The following is a 17,757-nucleotide window of genomic DNA, read 5'->3' as shown; positions in this document are numbered from 1 at the left end:
TTGAAATGCCAACACTCTTTCCAAAGAAAACTAGTTTTACAAGAAACACACAAAATACCTTCTTGTTCTATATTGTATTAATGTAGCATCGACAATAACTGAGGCAGTGTGTGTATGCATGGGTGATATGTCAGTGAATACATGAGAGTCTTCCATTAGGAAGACATGTTCATGCTACCTTTAACAATGGAACTAAGCAACATCTTACAGTGAATCAGAGGCTCAGGCAACAGCACCCTCTGCTAAGTGGGATCTGTCTCGTTAGCAGTCAACTACCTTGACTTGAGAGCCTGTTCCCCCTACTCTGTCCTTTGCGTAGGTGTTACACTGATCTCACTTTAACCTTATTCTTTTCAAAACAGGAGTTGTGACAAAAGACTTCTTACTAACCCCAAGACCTACGTTAACTCAATAGATTTATAACCATCTCTTTCAAAAATAAGGCTGTTTTAACAATTGTGAAAATGATCTGAATCACAAATCTGAGTGTAAATAAAATGAGAATTATTTCAATGGACAGGTAGGTGCTTGTATGCTTTTGCCTACATAAATATAGACATTCTTCATAAGATGTCTCAGAGATTCAAAGTAGAACACCCACTGTTGGTCTTGAGGTTACTTTCTCAGAGCCATGAGATGAAGGTGCACTTACTTGTAATAGTCTATGATCTATGATGTCATTGTGCTCTCTCTCTCTCTCTCTCTCTCTCTCTCTCTCTCTCTCTCCAGCATGCAGAAAGATTGCCCTCACCATGTCGGGGCTTAGGAAATATCTTTAGAAATTTAGGAGCCAATCCATCTCTGCCCTCTGCTCCCTAATCTCTTTGTTCACCATCCCTTGCGCGGGCCCTGGCTCACCAGCAAGAATGATGCTGCAACAGGATCCTTCTGCACACGTTTATTGGGAGAGCTTGATTGCAGAGGCGAAGAGACCCCAAGCCCAGAACTGGTGCTGCTTATATAGGCCTAGGAGAGGCGTGTCACACCCGGATTGGTTGTGCTTGGGTTATGCTTACCACCTCATTTGCATGCCTACATCTGATTGGTTAACTTCTCTCTCATCTGATTGGTTAACTTCTCTCTCATCTGATTGGTTAACTTCTCTCTCATCTGATTGGTTAATTTTGGTTAATTCTCCAAACCTCATCTTGGCAAAAAAAACTTTACTGCCTATGTATGCATGGTGGCCAGCAGTAGCCAGCGCCACCCTGCAACGGCACATGTGGCTTCCCACAACCATCCTACCCCAAGGTAAGCCAGAAATATGAATTCTTCTTTTCCTTTGGAAGCCATAGCAACCAGAGCCCCCTTTCCCCTAAAGCCCTTCCCTGACCTTTCCCTGTCTTGGAGCTGGTTGCAAAGAAACTCTGTCTTGTATGACTACTATTCTTGAAGAGATTTATCTAACCTTCAGGAAGAAGGGAATCTGCACAGGGAGGCTGAGGAGAATCTAAGCAGACAAGCCTTGCTGGCTTCCTATTCAATCCTTCAGACCCTTTCTGTCCTATTCTGCCCATACACTAATTAATGCCTGCCCTCTGCTCAGTTAAGCCATGAACTCTGACAAGTCACTCTGGTCAACAGGAAGACTCTAGTGTTGTGCAAAACTGTAACTGAATAACTATGTTATACCATCTGTTTACCTGGCTTCCTGTTAGGTGTACTGGACATACCTACTCAGTTATAATTCCTACTTTTCCTGACTCTGTATCCTCTCAGTAGGAAAAAGCAATGAATTATTTTCTCATAGTGACCTACACAGATTGCAGATCTGTGTGGGTCTTGGTGTGGGTAACAAAATCTAACACATCTGAAAGGTTTGGGAAGCAATTAGGTGACTTGAGGCAGTAGACATTTTAAAAAAGATTTTTTATTATTTTTATGTGTGTGGGCTTCCATGATCCTGTGGAGGTTAGGAGAGGAAGTTGTCCTGTAAGTGGAGTTACCAGGACTTGTGAGCCACCATGTAGCTGGTGAGAACCAAACCAGGTCCTCTGCACACGCAGTCTGCATTCCTAGGTGCTGAGCCATCTCTCCAGTCCCAAGGCAATAGACTTTTGAAAAAGCAGATTGCTGACCTAAAAAAAGCAGGGGTCAGAGCTTCTCATACAGTGATTTGTGTTGAGAGGATTTTCAGAGTTTCCTCTGGGCCCTTGGGACCCAAGGCCGAAAGAGGATTTCCTTTTTTTTTTTTTTTTTTGCAAGAAGAACAAGATCTACCAGTCCAGTGCTTCTCTGTAATCTGTCAGCATTTTCTCTAGTTTGGCTTACTCTAGGTAGCTAGCCACAGAACACATAAATGCACGTGAACTCACCCACCGCTGCACACCCACGCAGGAAGAATGCAGCTCAATTGGGAAGTATTTACTGAGGGCCTCCTGTGGGAAAAGCATGGGTTTCGGTCCTGGATGTGATGGTACACGACTTCCCTGTAGTGAATCCAGCTCCCTTTGAGTCTATCAGTCACAACAGAAGTGAGTTAAATATCTTATATTTAAGGGTGTAAATGATAATTTAAGGACACTCCTCCTGGATTCAGTGCTTCTCTATTTTCAGGAGTTCCTGGGAGAACCAAAATCTGCACACTCACATTTTCTTCTATAAAATGGTACAGTGTGTGCCTCTCACCTATACACATCCTCTCATACACCTTAAATCATCTCTAGGTTGCATGTGACTCCTAGTCCAATATAAAATGCTCCGTACTAATATAGTCACTGTAGGATATTATATATGGAATAAAAATAAATGTAAGAGCAAGCCTGTATAACTTAGGACAGGCAATTTACTTCTCTGTGTTCTCTATCTGTGGATGCGGTGTGTACGGTAAGGTTGCAGATAGGCATTTGCTGGGATGATGTAACACTGTAATTTGTGAGGCATCTGCTAAAATGACGTAGGGGTTAACTTTGAACCAGTTTGAGGTCATTGTTATCTAGTTTTATTTAATGATTGACTTCCAGGTATGTTAATCATTACAGTAGCTCTTGTTGGAGACTGCTTCTCGTGCTTTGATTCAATCGGGAAACTGTGTGTGTGTCCAAATGCTGAAGGTCCTTGTAACCAATTGGTTTTTGATCAATCAATAAAGATGCCAACAGCTAATGGATGGGCATGGGGCGGGGCATGGGCACAAGGCAGGACCCTTAGAGTTGTATGGGCAGAATGTAGAGGGGAACAGCAGAATCGCCATGACTCCGGCTAGAAGGATGGGTTGCAGGAGCGGCAGGAGATAAAGCCAACCAGCCATGTGAGATTTTGGGTAAGTTGTCACTGGGAGTTCCAACTCCGCATGAGTAGGCAAGCTAGTTCCCTGTCCTTCAGCACCTAGCAGATGGTGTTCATTCTGCATCCTATAAACTATGACATTGGATGAATCGGGCTCCATTCATTCAGTGGCCCTTCATACCCTTGTGAAGGAGATTAAATTTTTTTATTAATGTCTCAGTCCATTTTATGTCACTCTAATAAAATACTTACGACTAGGTAAATGCATAAATAGTTGAATTTATGAATGTAGGGAGGGCCAACAGACTGGTGCTGGCATCTGCTCAGTGTCTGATGAATAAAAGCCTTCCACTGCTTCAGGAGCTGGGATAGGGTAGGTATCATGTGTGGAGACAACAATCTCAGCAACCTGTGCTTCTCCCTGCAAAGCCTCTAGCATCATCACCTGGGCCTCACATTTTAAATATCCTTCTTCCAAATACCATCAATATATTTGGGGGACTATGTCTAACATGTAAATTTGTGGTACACATTCAAATCACAGCACTTAGTATTTGGGGGTCTGGTAATTTGGAAAGGAAGGAATAAGAGAGGGAGACTTGGAACTGGGACCCAGTCCTCACAGAAGCCTCACAGAGCTGAGAACAGAGGAACCCTCGAGGCTGGGGCAGAGCTGATTTAGCCTGGTATGTACATCTCAGTGTACGCCAGTCTCAGGATGTGGACATCCCGGGATGACATGGGAGTCGAAGCGCAGAGGTTCCCTGTGACCTTCTGAAGGGGCAGGCACTGGAGGGTGTGAGTCTGCTTAGCAGGAAGGTTTTGCTCCTGGAGGGGACTCTATGATCATCCTCCCGAGACTCCTTCCTCCATCTGAGCTGGTGATTATTAGTTCAAAATGTTCTACATTAACCTCACATGCTGCAGAGAGCATAGGCTGAATCCAGATTAGAAGTTGCTGCCGAGCAGATTCCTCTTTGAAAACAACCCCAGACAGATAATAGTCATTTTTTAAAGGTCATCCTGCTGGTTGCCAATGATGTCTACTTTGCTAGAAAATAGAAGTTATGAATGAAAACAGGGGCCTAAGATATTTTTAAAAAGTACAATAACATCAGAATATGAATATAACTATTATTGGCTTCTTAACTTGAATATTTCTACACATTTGTATATTACACATAGGTTTTAAAGTGTTTTATATATCATATGATATAAAGCAGAAACCTTTATATCTATAGCCAGATAGTGATGCACGTCTTTAATCCCAACTCTCAGGAGACAGAGGCAGGCAGATCTCTGAGTTCGAGGCCAGTCTAATCTACAGAACAAATTCCAGGATAGCATGGAACAGACAGAGAGACCCTGTCTCAAACAAAACAAAACAAAACAAAACAAAACAAAACAAAACAAAACAAAACAAAACAAAACAAAACAAAACAAAATGTTGAGACAAAAAAAGGATAAAGGTGTCCTTGCCTCTGAGGCAGCTGATATCTGAGGCAGAGTTGAGGTCTAGAACCAAGTCACCAGCTCCTCTCCAGGTCTAGGTTACACATACCCAGCAAGCAGGGCCCTGAGTTTCCTGTCTCACTGGGAGCCTGTCTTTCTCCTTTGATGTCACTCGGGGATTTTCACCCAGATTTGCTCAAACTATACCATGTCTGGGGTGTTCCTCCCTAGTTCATACCTTTCTCTATGTCCTTCTTCTTGGCTTATTGGAAACCTCCTGTCCTTTTCATTGTGGGGACTTTTTCATTAACCTTCCACAGCTCTGTAGGCCTCAGACAAGGACTCGGCTTTTCTGTTTAGATCCATTCAAGTGAAGGCTGCTCTTTTTCCTACCCGAACCCAGGAGGGGAATCAAGATCGCCTTCCATCTCTTCTTTGTGTCTGGATACAGCTCCATTTCTCCTGTGAGAAAAATCCTCTTGGTTTTGAGTCATGTTGCCCACTTGTGTGATCTTATCCTGCTACCCATTAAAGGATTTCTGCTGTCTGCCGGACTTCTGATTACTCACCTAGCAGAAAGCCTTGAGGACTTGGTTCATGATCTCTGTCTCTAGGTTGACATCTGTGACCTTTAAGGCCAACTGGACATCCATGTAGACAATACACACATAGTCTCTGACGCTTCATCTCAGAGCCATCAGCATTTGTGCCCGCTTCACTTTAGCATGTTAGTCTCTTCATAACTCTGAATTAGCCATCTCTGCACTAGTGTGGCAAACACTTGACTTAAATGTATACATACATATGTGAGGCAGTTCACTACAGCAATGGAGTGTTTCAGAAGAAAGCTAATCAACTCGTGGAGGCCAGAAAGCAGAGGTGGTGGTGGTGTACAAAGTAGAACCCTCAAAGCCACACCCCAGATGATACACTTCCTCCAACTAGGTTCCATCTCCTAAAGTCTTTAGGTGGCTCAATAACCTATTAAGGAGTGAATTCACAAATAGGTTAATCTGTTCATAAGGTCCGAGCCACCGTGACCCAGTGACCTCTCAAAGGACCCGCTGTAGAACCCTGCTGCTTGGAGACTGTACTGGCTGTGTGCCACCCCTGGTTAAGTGCATTCTTTTATGAGAAAGATGACCTTGGTCATGGTGTCTCTTTACAGCAATAGAACAGTGATTAAGATACTGACCGGTTTTCTAAGCTATCCTCATCTCTTCCCAGGGTTATAGAATTAATCTCCCCATTGGTTTATCGTGCTATATTGAGCTCCTTTATCTCATCTCTAAGCTGTTAAAAAACAAAAAACAAACAAACAAACTGAACTATGGCTGTAGTCATGGGTGTTTCCATCCTCTGCCTACCTTTAAAATTCTTAAAAACCTCCAAGTGCTATAAGGGATCAGATGGGACCCTCTGGACTGGCTTGTAAGGTCCTATCTGGTTTGGGACAACTGTCCCTCTGGCTTCATCTTTTACCACAACTTAACTCACTGGTTGTGTGCTAGCCACAAAGGCTGTGGTCCTGGGACTTTCAGTATTCCCAGGTCAACGACTCCTTGCGTTGTACAGTTAATCCTGATCTTGTTAAAGAGAGTTGACTGTCCTTGGTGTACTAGAGACGTACTCTGTAAAAACTCATGGTATTCTCTACCTATCACGGAGCAGAGCTCCTGAGCATTTGAGTTATAGACTGCACAAATTCAGGGACTTTGTTGCCAAATGGCACACATAATCAGTGTAATTAAACCCCCTGATCCTGCTTTTAAACTAGTTCTCTTCTCTTTCCTGTCAGGGATCATGGGGGATCAGGCAAAGGCCGGTAAGGTCTAAGGATGTAACGATCGGAATTTGTGAGGCTGGAAAGCTGTGCTCACTCAGGTGGGATGACGTGAGGACAAGGGCAAACGAACTCAGATGTTTGAGTATGATACAGCGGCTTAAGAAACAAATTCAGGTAATGTCCTGGGATTAAGTGGAATGAATATATGGGACAGAAGGCGTTGGCTGGGATTGGGAGTTGGCAGATAGCGTGTGAGCAGGAAGAGGTAAGAAACAGCCCACCACTTACACAGGAATATCCGAAGCACAGGTCAGGCTTGGTAAGTAGAGTCGAGGCTCCCCCATGCCTTCATGTAACTGCTGACAGCTGCTAGCAGTGGGAATTTCTAGAGCCAATCTCCCAGAGGTCTTTGCAGCGGTGCACAGCGAAGGGAGTCAGTGTTGCTGTTTGGTTTCTTCCCCTATATCACTGTGTCAGAGCTTCGTCAGTTCTTGGGTTGTATCTTTGGAGCTTAAATCACCAGTATTTTATCTGGCACCTGGCCCACGATGGCTCCTCCACTCCTCCCTGGCCAGCAGGAGAAAAGGAAGTGAAGTTTACCTATGGGTTACGCAGCCGTGCCGGACCCAGCAGGGGCACTTGCCAAGGGCCTGGCATTTTTCTATAGACTGGTCTTAAATTATGTGATTTTGTCCCAAGCTTGGGTAGGATAAAATCACAGAGGAGAGCACAGAGGCAGTGTGAGGTAACCTGCCAGAAGCCACTCAGCTCAGGAGAGACCCCTGCAGCCTGCAGTCCTGCTCTGAAACTGTCTCTTGCAGGGCTCGGCTCTTTCTCATCTCCTGGGCCTGCCGTTTTAATCTGCAGAAGGCTGAGGACTTAAAATCTGGTTCCTGTGCAGTTTGTGTCTAGGACCCAGCCCATCTCAGTGAGTTTTTTTTTTTTTTTTTAACTGCTTTCCCTTTTAAGAGATTTCTGTTTTTATGTGTGTCGGGAAGCCCCGTTTGTTTGTAAAGATAACCTCCAAGAATTCCCTCAGTCCTGGTGGGTCTCCTTCAGGGAGACATTCCACTTCACTTCATCTGGCCAGCACTAGCTCTTGCTAGTTTCTTCCCTCTGACCTGGGGAGGTTTCTAACCGAACATTTCATCCTTTTATTTAGTGATTGCTTTGGAAGAGTGAGGTTAGGTACACCTGCTTTGGGGGTAACAGTTTTCAAAGATTTAGCATAAGACACCGCCCCCCTCCCGACTTCATTTGTTTTAAGAACCGGGTATAATTTAATTTTCTCCAGCTATGCTTATTTCTTCGTTGCCTTTGTGAATTGGGCAATTTTATGTTTGCTTCTCCTTTGCCATCTTAGCCCCAGAGTTGATTGAATGTTTGTATTTGGTTCAGAACACTCAGTTTGAGTCTCCTTCTTATTTAGCTGTACTTCCCTAACCTGTGGTGAGACCAGAATGACAGAGTAACTGTGGAGGGGCCTGAAGTCTTCTGGTGAGAAACAAAGGAATTCACACCTGGCTTGCATTTCCTGAGGGTCTCTCGGGAGTTAACGTTTTTTTTTTTTTCCTCTAGATCCCCAGCAGACTTCTAAACACACACACACACACACACACACACACACACACACACACACACACACACACACTTTTTTGGAGTGCAATTAATAAACGAGAGCTTTGATTTTTTTTTCAATTCTTGCTTTGAGAGAGACAGAGAAAGAGAGAGAGAGAGAGAGAGAGAGAGAGAGAGAGAGAGAGAGAGAGAGAGAGAAAACAGGTATTGTGTCCAATTTGCACTGTATCAACAAGCAGGGCCAACGTGCAATTCCTTCTCAGATTTACATCTTGAATATTATTTAGTTTTTTTTTTTTTTAAAAGAATCTTTTTTTTCTCCACTCCTGGTCTCTTCTAATTCTGTAGCTCCTTGGCCTCAGAGCCTGTGAATTTCTCATGAACGCCTTGTCTTCATAGAGGTATGCAGGATTCTCAGCTTGCCCCTTTTTCCTAAAATTAGAACCGTGTGACGTTACAATAATTTAGACCACACTTAAATGTTAAGGCTGAGAAAGTCCAGTTTCTCTGTCTCCTAACATTCCATTCCATTTGTTTTTCTTTTTTTTTTAAATTTTTAATATTTTTATTACATATTTTCCTCANTTACATTTCCAATGCTATCCCAAAAGTCCCCCATAGCGCCCCCCACTTCCCTACCCACCCATTCCCATTCTTTTGGCCCTGGCATCCATTTGTTTTTCTAAGTGACCTGAAGAGGATGCAGTTGGTCTAGCTTTAGTTTCCAAGCTGGGGCTGGTAGACTTCCAGCCGCAGTATTGGACAGTTTTTTTTTGTTTGTTTTTTTTGTTTTGTTTTTGTTTTTTTTTTTTTTTTGCTTAGAGGTTACAAAGTGGAAGCAGTTTCCTAAGACCAGGCAAAGTTCTGTTTGAAAGTAAGACTTTGTAGTCGCAATGGGGTGAGCCTCAGTGGCTGGGGTTCTAATCAAATGCATTTTAGTCCCCAGGTCCATGAATCATTTACATGTGTGAGGCCCCACTCCTTAATTCTTAGTTTGGGGAATGTGGTCTCTGAGTTAGTTTTCTAGATTTGCTATAGCTGAATATGACATATTGGTGATGGTGGTGGTGGGGGGGGGCTTAAAATGAAAATTTATCTTCTTATAGTTGTGAATGCTGCAAACCACGATCAAATGTGTCCGTAAGATTGGTCTCCTCTGAGCCTGCCCTCTGTACTTTAGATTCCTGTCTCCTTCTGTATCCTTACATGGGCTCTCACCTCTTTCTTAGCATTCTCCTGTGGTGAGAACACCAGTTATAGCAGATTAATGTCCTGCCCGAGGCTGTATTGGATTAAATTTTTTCTTTAAAAGCCCTGATCTCCAAATATAGTTAATCAGGGATTCTGGGGGTTTAAAAATTTTTTAACATCTCAATTGTAGAGACACCCAATTTAGTCCATAACAGCATACAATCACACGTGGTTACGTGTCTCTTTTTCAGTGCTTGCAAGTGTGTGTTTATGTGTGTATTAACCCCTAGTTATATATGTGTGTGTGTATATATATATGTGTGTATGTATGTGTATGTGTGTATTAACCCCTAGTTGTGTGTGTGTATTAACCCCTAGTTGTGTATGTATGTGTATGTGTGTATTAACCCCTAGTTGTGTGTGTGTGTATATTAATCCCTAGTTGTGTATGTATGTGTGTATTTATGTATGTGTGTGTATGTGTGTATTAACCCCTAGTTGTGTATGTATGTGTGTATGTATGTATGTATGTGTGTGTATGTGTGTATTAACCTCTAGTTGTGTATGTGTGTATATGTGTGTGTATGTGTATGTATTAACCCCTAGTTGTGTGTGTGTATCAACCCCTAGTTGTGTGTGTATATTAACCCCTAGTTGTTTATGTGTATACGTATTAACCCCTAGTTGTGTGTGTGTATTAACTCCTAGTTGTATATATGTGTGTATTAACCTCTAGTTGTGTGTGTGTTTATATGTGTGTGTATGTGTGTGTGTATTAACCCTAGTTGTGTATGTGTGTATGTATTAACCCCTAGTTGTGTGTGTGTGTGTGTATTAACCCCTAGTTGGTACTTGGGCCTAACCTTCAGATCATCTGGAAGTGCTAGCTTTCAGCACTGTAATAGAATACTTGAGATAATCATTCTATGAAGAGAGAAGATGTGTTTTCTCTTAGTGTTTTGGAGGCTCCTGTCTATGACTTGTCTGGTCCATTGATGAAGTAGCATATAATCCCATATAATTATGGGAATGCTATTAGCACATCCTGAGCCAGGAAGCAAAGATGTAGAATGGAACCAAAGTTCACAGTCCCCCTTATAGTTGAACTCCCAGTGACTTAAGAAACCCTTAGAGGGCTTTGCAGGAATTTTAAACTCCTTTAAATGGGCTGTTGGGGGCACTCAATATCCAAACTACAGCACTGACTCAATTCAGTGTGGATTGTTAATAACAATAGCTCTGCAGCAGATTGGGGCAAATAGAGAGATCCACAGTCAGACATACAGAGATACTAGAACTTGGAACACTCAGCCCTAAGTGGGATGTCACCATCAAATCTTTCTCATCAGGGAAAAGAGTTCAGGGCTCCCCATGGGAGAGAAGTGTAAGAGCCATAGGGGATGGAGGACACCAAGAAAACAAGGCTCTCTAAATCAATATGATGGATGCTTGTATGACCTTCCAGAGACTGATGCAGCAGGCACAGGGTCTGCGTGGGCCTGCACCAGGCCCTCTACATTTATAGAGTGGCTTCCAGTGTAGTGTTTTAATGGTAATCCTGAGTGTGGGAACCAGTGGGTTTCTGATTCTTGTGCCTTCTCTTGGGTCCTTTCCTTCAGTTGATTGGTCTTATCTGACTTTGGTTTAATAGTAGTTGTTTTATCTTATTGCATATAGATATTTTTTAATGACTGAATGGAAACCTAGCCATGAGGGTAAAGGTTAACAATTGACCTGTCATTTATATCTGCTGGGAGAGGGAAAGTTAGTTTTTGCCAATGGAACAAGGACACTGGGTATATTAATGACTCCAAGACAGGCCTTATGTTCAGAAGTAGTTGATCAACATAATGGAATCCACAAGTTTGTTTTTTGCATGCTTTTATTTGGTTACAGTTTGGTGTTTTGGTTTTTTTGTTTTGTTTTGTTTTTGTTTTGGGTGCTACTTTGTTTTCTTGGATTGAGGAATCTCTTGTATTAGTTTTTTCATTTTGTTTTGCTTTGAAAAAGAACATAAGGTTGGGTGGATAGTGACAGTGAGAGGATCTAGAAGGACTTGGGGGAGGAGAAGAATATGATGAAATATATTTAAATTTAAAATTTGTTTTAAATAATAAAATATATAATAGAAAATGAATAACGAAATAAGTAAAGGCAGAGGTATTGATACTCAACCAAATACCACAAAAGCACAAGGACTATTTTACTCACATGAAAACACTAAAAATAAATAAATTAATGTTACCATATAACAAATATAAGAATCATGTGTGCTGTTGGATAATAGTTTTGATCAACAGTTGCAGAATATTAGCTTACCTGTCTTGTTGTTCTATTGTTGTGAGGAAACATCATGATCAGGGTAGCTTTTAAAAGAAAGCATTTAACTGGGGGCTTGCTTATAGAGGGCTAGTCCATTATCATCATGATGGGATGGATATGTGGCAGCAGGCAGGTAGGCATGGTGATGGAGAAGTAGCTGAGAAATCACATCTGACCCAAAATTGCTGGGGAGAGGGAGAGAGAGAGAGAGAGAGAGAAAGAGAGAGAGAGAGAGAGAGAGAGAGAGAGAGACTGGGCCTGCCATGGGCTTTAGAAAGCTTAAAGCCCACCTCTAGTGACCACCTTCTCCAAGATGGCCAGACCTCCTAGTCCTTCCCAAATAGTTCCACTAACTGCGGACCAAGCACTCAAATGTATGAGCTTACGAGGGCCATCTCATTCAAACCAGCACATTCCAATCGTGGTTACCTAAATTCTTAGTGTTCATTAAATAGTTAAAACTTACCAAGTAATGTGTTTTTTTAATTAAACATTTTTATTAGATATTTTCTTTATTTGCATTTCAAATGTTATCCCCTTTCCTGGTTTCCCTCAAGTAATGTGTTAATATTTGTTACTCCTTTTAAAACAACCACTTTGCTTCTGTCCTTGAATCATTTGTCCCTTAGTATGTCAACCGGGAGAAGATCCAGATACAGTGGAGTCACGTACGGAGTAAGCCCAACGTCAACAGGGTATTCCCACCCTTGTCTGAGAGCTAGATTAGATCTACTCAAATCTCCCGGCCTCGAGACCACAGAAGGTCAATGCTATTGTCAAATTTCCTGCGCATACCTGTCCTGACTAGTAACTTTGACTTTGGTCCTCCAGCGTCTGCTGAACTTTTGTTCTCCACTCTGTCTTGCAGCTGTTCCTTTATTCTTTCCTTGGATTCATCCCAAAGTTACATGATAACTCTGATTATTTTGTTCCTTCTAATAAAATACACTGTGCATAAGGGGCTTGAGCAATGGCTCAAGTTAAGGACGCTTCCTGTACTTGCAGATGACCCAGGTTCTGTTTCTAGTACCTATGTGGTCTCCCACAACCATCTATAATTTCAGTTTCTTAGGATCCAAAGCCCTCTTCTGGCCTCCTGGGCTGAACTCAGGCATGGGAACTCATGCAGAACCCACACGTGCACACATGAATCAGCTGGGATTTTGCTAGTCGTCTGATGACCAGGAAGGTTATGTCACAGAGGTATAGAGAAATTAATCCAAAATTGAGAGACAGAAACAGAGAAGTGTCTCGGGCATAGAGCTTCTTGTGCACAGGCCTGGAGATTTGAGCTCACAAGGTAGAGGAGAGGAGCTCCTCTTAGGAGCTGCCCTCTGTCCTCCACGATGTACCGGCACTCACAAACATGCCTACAACATACAGAATAAATAAGTCAGTAATAAAGTAATGGACTCCCCCATTCTTTAGGACATTACGTGGATGTTCTCACCCATTCTATTTGACTTCCTCACTATTATGAGAACCATTTGTGACCCCTTTCCCTTTCTTGACTTCTCTGCTCTCCTCTTCTTCCTTCGCTCCATCCATCTAACTACCTACCAGTGACCAAAAATAACTGCCAATTACCCAGAAGCCTTTCATGAACTAAAGGAATTCTATCTTGTTGGCTGCTACCACGCTCCACCCTTTACCCAAACATAAATCCATTTCTGGGAACTGGTGGGAATAATAGTGAGTTTCCTTAACTGGGTTGGCAAGCAAACAAACAAACAGAAAGCTAACATCTGCATAAGAGAGATTTGCATGAATCCTTTGAAAATTTAGGGAGGCTGTGACTTTGTAAGGGTTTGGGACACAGAAGGAAGTGACTTTTAACCTGGGTCTCAAAAGATAAAGGAGAGATTAATATGTGTTAATAATTCAAGACAGATAATCATATTTTGGAGTTTGTTTTAGTCAGGGTTTGTATTCCTGCACAAAACATCATGACCAAGAAGCAAGTTGGGGAGGAAAGGGTTTATTCAGCTTACACTTCCACATTGCTGTTCATCACCAAAGGCAGTCTGTACTGGAACTCACACAGGGCAGGAACTTGAAGGCAGGAGCTGATGCAGAGGCCATGGATGGGTGGTGCTTACTGGCTTGCTTTCCCTGGCTTGCTCAGCTTGCTTCCTTATAGAACCCAGGACTTCCAGCCCAGGGATGGCACCACCCACCATGGACCCTCCCACCCTTGATCACTAATTGAGAAAATGCCTTACAGCTGGATCTCATGGAGGCATTTCCTCAAGGGAGGCTCCTTTCTCTCTGATAGTTCCAACTTGTGTCAAGTTGACACACAAAACCCAGCTAGGACAGAGTTATAGACCTTTCTGATGCTTACAAAAGCAGGAGCAGGTTTGATGGTGTAAAATAACCATCATTGATTGGGAGTAATCATGTAGGATGAACGTTCTCATGAGGATAGCCAGGTTATCACTCCTATAGGCGAACATGGAGGTGGGCAGAGGAAACAGATGTAATTACTGAAGCAAGGAATGCTGGGAGCCTGGGTAGTTAGCAGCAGAGGGAAAAGGTAGACTGAAGAGTCTTCTCTGTGGTGGGGTGGGAAGGGGGTGGCTGGTGCGTGTGGGCATGAGGGAGAGGACGAAGGAGCATACTTGTGAGGGGCGGTGCAGAGAGCAGAGCCTGCTGGTGCCACTGATGGGGAGGTGGCCGCAGATGAGCAGCAGGGACTGAACCATGGAAATGAAGTGCCACGGCATATGTTGGGGTGCAGGTGGGATCTGTTTGGATTTATGAGTCGTAGACCTCTCCAGCTGGGGCCGGTTAAGAGCTACCCATTTCCCATCTGTCAGATGACAGGACTTCCCCTTCCCAAATTCATGTCTTCCTCTCCACTCCCTTCCCCCCTCCTCCTCCTCCCCCCTCCCCCTCCTTCTTCATAAATCACTGACTCCAATTAGTACTTCCCAAAGGCTTGTGGGTGTGGGGCCAGTCACTGGGAGCATGTGCAACTTACCCAGGACCAAAAATAATTGCCAATTACCCAGAAGCCTTCTTGCCTTTTTTTTCTTTCTTTTTTTTCTTTTTTTTTAAACCTAGGTTCTGGTGATCCAGCTCGAGTTCAAGGCAAAGAAGCACTTTATTCACTGGTCTGTGTATGTGTGTGCGGTGTGTGCATATGTTTGTGTGCAGGTAAGTATGGATGCACATATGTGCACAGGCACATGGAGGCCAGAAGTTGGCTTCTGTACCTTCCTTAATTGCCCTTCTCGACCTTATATTTCAACACCGCATCTCACTGACCCAGAGTTCGTCAATCCTGTTTGGCTGACTAATGAGCTTCAGAGATCTGCCCTTCTCCTACCCTTTCCCCCACCTCCCACCCCCACCCCCACCCCTACCGCACCATGCTGCTTTTTTGCATGGCTGCAGGAGAATCTGTCTCTTGCTTATGCAGACACCCATAATAACTGAGCGCTCACCTTGCATTTTTGAGGCAGGGACTCTCAGTAACATGGAACACATCAAGAAGAGGATGGCTGACCCAGGAGCCAGGGACCGGACTGTTTCTGTGCCGATGCCCAGCTTCTGTGTGTTCTGGGTATTGAATGTGGGTCCTCATGTTTGAGCTGCAAGCATTTTACTGAGTAAGGTCTCTCTGCAGCCATGCATCTGTTTAATCTCTGTGTATATATGTTTATCTCTGTAGCCAGGTCTGAGGGCCTGTGGGCAAAAGCAGAAATCTGGAGTGGCACTGTTATTACTTCAGAGTAAAAACTAAAAACCACAATTGCTGGAGAGCAGACGGGATCTTAGTTATGATCTCTTATTATTTCATAAATGTTAATGTAGCGGCTGTTTTGAATGGGGATCTCCCAAGTTGCAAAGTAGACTTGTACCCCCAAATGAATCGAGGAAATAAAAGAGAAAATCAAGTGCATGTGTGTTCTTTGATTTAAAATGAAAATAGGAAAGATGTTAACTTTGCTGGGTTTTGATACTGGCCTTGAAATTAGAGGGTATACATGGATAATTTATAAATAAACATCATTCAGGAAATGCCTGCTCAGAAGTATTTGAGAGATAAGGACACAGGATCCAAGAAGGGTTGAGTTTACTGGAGTCTCAGAGGCAGAAGCTGGCAGGCTAGATAGAGGCAGGTGGGGTTCCCAATAATGGGGGTGTGGGGGTTGAGGGCAGCGAGCTCTAGGATTAGGAAGGTACATAGGAAGGAGGTTGCAGAAGCACTCATGAGTGATGGGTTGTAAGTGAGTCTTCCATGGAGCCCTTCCCCTTTCATGAAAAACTTCATGTCCTACACGTTCACAAAGCTGCCACTTTTTTCATGTTACTGCAATGCATTTCACCTGACTAGATGTTCTCTCTCTCTCTCTCTCTCTCTCTCTCTCTCTCTCTCTCTCTCTCTCTCTCTCTCTGTGTGTGTGTGTGTGTGTGTGTGTGTGTGTGTGAGAGAGANTCTCTCTCTCTCTCTCTCTCTCTCTCTCTCTCTCTGTGTGTGTGTGTGTGTGTGTGTGTGTGTGTGTGAGAGAGAGAGAGAGAGAGAGAGAGAGATTAGGATTCAGCATTTCATATGGAAGAGTTTGCTTTTTTATTCGTGTTGTGCTCTGTAGGAAATTCAATACAAACTATGTTGGCAACAACATATTCAATATTCACTAATTCTTTACTCAAATATTGTATGGAATTCATATCGTAAACACAAAAGAGTCACTTGTTAAGAGGAGCTTTCGTAAAGCCATGAGTGTGCGTAAATGAGGAGCAACAATTGTTGCCCAGTGGAATCCTAGGTGACAAGTGAGAAAAGTTACCTCCGATGACAAGATTCTCCGAACTCTTGAGACAACATGTAAAGAGACACCACTTCCTATGTGGTTTGTTGGAAATTATTCTTGAAGGTAGATGTTTGCTTTCATAGCTAAGTAGTTTATGGTCTTTGAAACCTATGAGCTGATAAAATGTTATGCAAATCCTTTATTGCTCCTCTTTCAGTCTGTCTTAGCTATGTTCTTTTTCTTTTTAGTTATTTGAAGCTTTGGCCCCAGTAAGTTAGGAGCTATAATCTAAGTGTTACGTTACATGCTTTGCTAGCTCAAAAAGAGAAGACATATTTTTGTAGGAGAGTGTATTCTTGAACTTTCTTGGAAGAATAAAGTAATAATGCATTATTCAATACTAAGGAATATGGGCTCTCGAGGCCAACCTAGGATTGCAAATCAGTTTGGTAATTACTGGGGTGGGTCATTGGTTGAAGACTGGTATTTGTAATTCATGTGGTAATTAAAGTCGCTGATAAATATTCATAAATGACAAACTACAATCAGAGTAAAAATTAACCTTAAAAGCTATTTTCTCTTGCCAAAACTGTGAGTCAAAATTAGCTATAAAAAGTTATTTTAAACGCATTTCCTTTGGGACATGTCGGAATGCTGACTATTCAACAAACAGAAGCTGTATAAAGAAGCTTTTGGGTCTCATGATGTGGCTGAAGGATTGCAGGAACAGCTGCTTATCTCATGAATGGAATTTCCTGTTAATCTTCTTGTAGGCTAATTGTTCATCAGAAGCATAACAAACGTCAACAAATATCACAGACCGTCTCGCGTTTTAGTATTTTAGAGACAGCAGAAATAGTTTGGATGTTTAACTTGTTTTGTGACTTCAAAATCAGCAGCAGGGTCTTTGGCTTTTGTCACAAGGACTCCTAGAAGGATTAACTTACTCAGAGAGACAGCTTGCCTTGGAAGCCCTCTCTCCTTTTCTTCTACAACATGTGGCTTAAGAGAGGAAAGAACAACACTGGAACTTCAAACAGTCTCGAGCACCTTTGTTTTGGATGGGCTTCACATACTTTTCATCCCGTGTGCATGTGGAAATAAATTTTCTTAGGATAAAAAAAAAATGCTTCAAACGGACCCTTAGATTCTTTGGCAAGGACCACAAAGAAAGCTCTTGTCAGATGTGAGTTGCTCTGGGTGGGTGAAGATCTGAGGTAGGAAGTAATAACATCTCCAGGACATCAAGGTTTGGATCCAAGGTGGAAACGGGCGTCAGTAAAGACTTCCTGGATCACGGACGGCAGATTTTGAAGAGGCATTTCCATTTGTTTCTCCCCCCCCCCCACCCCTGCAAGGAAGATGAACATTCTGCACTAAGGTGAAAACCAGGGAGCTGATTTAGAAAGTTCCTTGGGCGAGAAATTTTAGCTCAGCAGG

General features: G+C 42.8%; 1 long non-coding RNA gene across 1 annotated transcript; it reads left to right on the top strand.

The window, feature by feature from the left end:
- Positions 1-3,147: 3,147 nt before the first annotated feature.
- Positions 3,148-15,464, top strand: LOC110310661. Its single transcript, XR_002379860.2, has 5 exons — positions 3,148-3,262; positions 6,479-6,640; positions 7,288-7,394; positions 14,624-14,716; positions 15,021-15,464. It is a non-coding gene; the product is annotated as an uncharacterized LOC110310661 (long non-coding RNA).
- Positions 15,465-17,757: the final 2,293 nt, after the last annotated feature.

Source organism: Mus caroli, chromosome 15 (assembly GCF_900094665.2).
Source record: "Mus caroli chromosome 15, CAROLI_EIJ_v1.1, whole genome shotgun sequence".
NCBI lineage: Eukaryota > Metazoa > Chordata > Mammalia > Rodentia > Muridae > Mus > Mus caroli.
This window is presented reverse-complemented; position numbering and strand designations above follow the sequence as displayed.